The 5,884-nt window shown below is 34.1% G+C and overlaps 1 pseudogene; it reads left to right on the top strand.

The window, feature by feature from the left end:
- Nucleotides 1-1,878: 1,878 nt before the first annotated feature.
- LOC137660040 (uncharacterized) lies at nt 1,879-5,217 on the top strand (annotated as a pseudogene).
- Nucleotides 5,218-5,884: the final 667 nt, after the last annotated feature.

Raw genomic sequence — 5,884 nt, 5'->3', positions numbered from 1 at the left:
TATTATTATTCTGGTCATGGTGCACTATAGATTAATATAACATGAGATGACTTAATGTCAGAAAAAGCCAATGGAAAAAAATATATACTTTACTTTCAATTTCGCTCCTTTGGACTACCTCAAAGCCAAAGCAGTCCTTCAAAAAGAAGGCAACCGTGCTTACCCCATAAGAAAAAATCACGTTAATAGAAGGAAATTATGTTAGCGATGATATAAGAAAATAACAGAAATGGTTTTTCAACATATGGGATTTTGCAAATTTCTTGTTGGTCATAGCTGACGTTGCGTTAGCATATGTTAGCTTAAGTTTAACGGGTGGTTATTGAAGGTTCAAATAGGCCTGGCTTCTATATTCGTAGGTTTGATTAGATTCAAATAGGAATTAGTGAAAGTGAAAGTTCGAGAACATAACATGTTATCAGCTTAGGTTAATTTAGGTTTAATGGAAAATGATCTGATGGTTCAAATAGGTCATAAGTAATATTATGTTAGCAAATTTTAGCTTCTGTTAGAAAAGGAGTTTGTAACACGGACACACAGGTCATACCTAAAGTTGGGTTAGCCTAATTTAGCCCTTTCTAAAGGGGAATTTTTCAAGATTCAAGCATGTCGTATCCAACGATCTGATAGTATTGATAATTGCAGGTTTTAGATGGACTTATTGGTGTTATATGACGTATATGGCTTTTACTGAAATAAAGATTATTATTATTATTATTATTATTATTATTATTATTATTATTATTATTATTATAGGGTGTACCGGAACTAATTTTATGCTTTCAACTAGTTTACCTTTCGCCAGAAATAGAATTAGTGATGGTACACATGCTAGCTTAGATTGTATTTAGAGATAATTACTTTAAGCAATAATAGTGGACCTTACAAACTTTAACCTTCTTGTTTATCATGAAATTTTAAAATATAAATCAATGAAAATTTTCATACCTAAGTATTTTACTATCAAAATCAAACCATTGTTCTCTAGTCTTGGATAATGCCACTGTCTTGGGTTAGATTTCTCTTGCTTGAGGTTACACTCGGGTACACTATTCTATCTTGTTTCTCTTCCTCTTGTTTTGCTAAAGTGTGAATAATTTATATAGGAAATATGTATTTTAATGTTGTTACTGTTCTTAAAATATTTTATTTTTCCTTGTTTCCTTTCCTCACTGGGCTCTTTTCCCAACTGGATCCCTGGCCTCATAGCAGATATTTTTTTATATAATTTCAAAACTATTATTTTTATTATAAGTCCTCCCTCCATGTCCTTGTAAGTAGTTACTTCAGAAGCTCGACTCTTAAATCCATCCACTTGATATGCCTCGTAATATTCCTTCCTTCAAACCTCGAACACGTCAATCATTCTCCATCAATCATCCGTCAGATGAAATCTCAATCTTTATCCAAATCTCCAAAGTGCTCATCTTCAACTTTTCATTCTCTCAAAATTAGTCTTCTTAAATAATTAATACTCGTTAAATTATTATTATTATTATTATTATTATTATTATTATTATTATTATTATTATTATTATTATTATTATTATTATTATTATTAATACTAGGTAAGCTACAGCCCTAGTTGGAAAAGCAGGATGCTATAAGCCCAAGGGCTTCAACGGAGAAAAATAGAGCAGTGAGAAAGGAAATAATGAAATAAACAAACAAGAAGAGAAGTAATGAACAATTGAAATCAAATATTTCAAGATCAGTAACAGCATTAAAATAGATCTTTCATATATAATCTATAAAACGAGACCATTTACCATCATTAACTTTCAAAATAAATTATTTTCTCAAATTATATTATTCTCTTTCCACCAGCAACCACCCCCTCCCCCTTCCCGGCCCCCAGTTTCACCCATCGTGATAAGGATGAGTAATCTTAGGACAGACTCCCTTCCCCTGGGCACGGCGCCCCCCGATCAAACCCTCCTCATCGCCTCCACCAGAGTTGAAGCCACAGCGGCCCCCTCAGACGACGACGGGGCCTAACAATACACCTACGGTAAGATTGTGTAACAGTGGTAACGTGTTCGCCTAGCATTCGCCTGGCAGCAGATCGATCCCAACCCAGGAACGTGAGTTTAAGCTGTTTACTGGGGAGGCTACTGCTGTGGTTGGGCACCACAGTGGGGTGTTGGGCTTGCCTGGCTGACGTTCTGGTGAACATTTATTCTGATGAAAATGAAACTGGTTAAGTATTTTTTTTTTTTCGTAGTATCCAGGGGGTGCAAACAATGTATTAAATGCCGCAATTCTTGTTGAGGGAAATGGTACTTACACTGCTAATGCATCTTCGGCATAGATTTATGGAGATTCCAATTTTGGGGAAGTTTTCTGCACAAGAGGTTATTTTCTATTCAAAAGGATTTTTTTTACTGAAACTACCTATCCTCTAGTGGAGAGATGCCATTTATATATATATATATATATATAGATATATATGTATATATATATATATATATATATACATATATGTGTATATACATATTTATTATATATCTTTGTTTTACACTCCATACATATATAAATAGACTCACACCCTGTATCTCTATGAAAATAAACATTAAAATTAACGCCCATTGACAAAAAAAAAAATCGTAGAGGGTATACTGTATATTTATGTAAAGAATATATTCCTTTCGCTCACGCTCCCAAACACCAGACTGTGAATAAAATCTCCCAAATCCCTTTCAGGTTCCACGCGTCATTAACATTACCGGAAGCCAGGGAGTCCACATAGGATCTGTCTTCCACAACGTTCATGTCAAACCAAAACCAAAACCTGATCCAAAGGATATGCCCTTGCAGAGGGACGTGGATGCGTTAAAGCTGTAAGTGTAATCTTGAGAGAGAGAGAGAGAGAGAGAGAGAGAGAGAGAGATTTTCTTACTATCTTGTAAGATTTTATATAGGCTGTTTAAGGATTAATTTGATATCATATAATTATGATTATCTTTGTCATAATCTATCAGTCATTCAATCGTATGAGAGAAAGAGAGAGAGAGAGAGAGAGAGAGAGAGAGAGAGAGAGAAGTGGCAGGGGGGTGAGAGATGGAGAGAAAGATTGGGTGTGGTACACGTAAATACATTTTCTTAGCTATAATTTTAGCAAGGTCCTTTAAATGGATTTTAGCATTCAGAAATCAATCATTAATTAGGTGTGTGTTTGCGTATATATTGAGTCGTTGTTTTGATATTGTCTTGGGTTATATGTTGATAGTTTCCGGTCTCGATTCTCAGGAGTCCTTACTCTTATTTTTGTTCCGACAGTATCGTAAATATGATTCTTTTCTATACTAATTGGTTTACACTGGCTGCCTATTAAACCGGGATTTGAGTTTAAAATGGGTACTAGGACCCATCAAGTTATTAGAACCGGATGTCCAAAATATCTAAGAGAATTGCTGCATATTGTGCAGCCAACAATTCATGTTGACACGAGAATAGTTACAGATGATTTCCAATTATTAGGATCTATATATATGTCTACTGTAGGCTCCAGAGCCTTTAAATATCCGGCCCCAAGTCTATAAAATAAGCTCCCACTAGACATCCGAAAGATTGAAGATAATAAGGCTTCTAAGATGAAATTTAATACTTTCTTGTTCTCTAAGCGCTTCGATGTTGTGAATTTTACAATAAAAGAGCAATGTTCGGAATGAAATGTTGAATGCTTTCGAACGAACATGATAAAAGGACTGTGGCGAGTAGGGTTCCCCTGCTGTATAGGACCAAAAAAGCAGCCCTTAAAGTAAAGTAAGTAATGTGGATCTATCAGTGAGGTATTAGAACTTAAGCTTGTTTTGCCTTTTAGTGCTAGTGTAAATATTTTTATATTTTGTATTCTATATTTCATAATCTATATTTTATATTTTCATACGTAATTCAATGACTAATAATCGCTCGGTCATTTGTTTCTTTAATCAGTTTGATTGATTGATTTTGATTGATCTAGCATCCTGACATCGAAGGTCATTGACGCTGATAAAGTTTGTTATAAATAAAGAATAAAAGAAAATTCAAGTCAAAACCATAAAAGCGAAAATGTCCTTATAAATGTTGAATAGCTTTTTGAATCCCTACTTCTTCTTGTCATAAAATAACAGTAAATTCTCTTCACTGCTTTATCAAATAATCTAGTTCTTTCAGCAGGATATTATTTTGAATCTTTCCATTAAAATGTTATTTTCTCAACATTTATTACATGAAAAATTTGAATTCATCTGAATTATTTCATCTCTCACCAATCAGCGAATAAAACCTTATTGGATTTTCATTAAGAATATTATCATACAATCTAGATTCTAGAGTAACTACACTGTTAAAGAAAACCTTAATTTTAACCTGAAATTCTCCGTAAAAATATATTGTTCTCAGCCGTATTTCAGAAAAATATAGGCGACCGTATATTTTATCCTACTTTTTTTTATTATCTTTTATGGGTTGGTGACCGTAATTTCACTCCTTTTACGTCAATATAACCGTTTTTAAAACGGCAAATGGCTGGCAACATTTATTCCAGGATTTAAACTTTTTTTTTTTCACCGCAAATTATTACTTACTTTACTTTGATGGCTGCTTTTCCGGTCCCATATAGCAGGGGAACCCCACTCTCTACAGGACCTCCACTGTCATTTTACCTTGTTCGTTCAGAGTATTTAACGTTTCATATCGCGTATTGTTCATTTACTGTTAAATCGTTACTGTTTTATGACTGTTGAAATAAGAAAGTCTTCAGTTTCCTCTTGAAAGCCTTAATGTCTTCAATCACTCGAATGTTTCGTGGGAGCTTATTATATAGTCTCGGGCCGCATATTTAAAGACTCTATTAACAGTGTATCCTCCATTCAGGGTGATCTATCTATCTATCTATCGCTCTTCATCACCAACAGATGCTTCAGAGAAATCGAGGAAAGAGACAAGTTCATCATCGGAGAACACTTGGGAATGGCATGGCGAAGCCTCGGACGGGCCATGAACTTTTCCAGCGGCCAACTGGAAAACGTGGACGCAGACTTTACCCGGAATGCCGACAAAACCTGCGAACTCCTCAGCCTGTGGCACGACAGGGAATCAGAGAGAGCTACGGTGTCTAGGTTAACGAGTCTCATCTTGGAAATCAAAGCTTATCATGTGTTGAAATATTTGAAGCCACGATATCAGTAGGCATCGATTTGTCTTTGTTTTATGTAGCGTGTGATTCATTGATAGTAAGATCAGGTAATGGATATTTGGTTCTTTCATCCGCTAGACTTTGATTAATTCTAACCATTTCCTTATGTTGTTATCCTTGTGCCCTAAACGTGTAATCTTTTTTTTTTTTTTTTTGTGAGATTCGATCGTTAAGCTAATAATTTAAAGCTCATTTATCTTTATGAAATCAAGAGTAGTGCCAAAAACACTTGATCAGAATGCATGTCGATACATAGAGAAACAGTGAAGATGATCATCCATACGCTCGATTTATTTTTCCATGAAGCAATCTGTGGGGTACAATTTTTTATTGTTTTCTTTATGTTTTTGTATATAAGAATATTCTTTCATTCAATTGAACTAAACTGTGTACATGATTATTTGCCATACTATTAATTACATTTTTAACAAATAAATGTCCTTTGTTTTTCCATAAGATTACTCGGGTTAGAAATTGCAATTAAAACTGCATGGTCGATAGAGCATTTCAAATTATATATCTATCATATTCTCTCACTGCAAAAAAAAAAAGAAAAAAAATTCCCCGAAGAATTCAATTCTGCTATAATGACAAAATCATCCAGAAATTTTTCCTATTTTTTTTTTATATTTTTAACATAATTGGAATATGCATGACCTTTAATAATCTTACCAGTCCTTGTGTCTGGCCTCTGGCCTAAAA

Source organism: Palaemon carinicauda, chromosome 20 (genome assembly GCF_036898095.1).
Source record: "Palaemon carinicauda isolate YSFRI2023 chromosome 20, ASM3689809v2, whole genome shotgun sequence".
Lineage (NCBI taxonomy): Eukaryota > Metazoa > Arthropoda > Malacostraca > Decapoda > Palaemonidae > Palaemon > Palaemon carinicauda.
The sequence above is the reverse complement of the archived record's forward strand: the minus strand, read 5'-3'. Positions and strand labels throughout refer to the sequence as shown.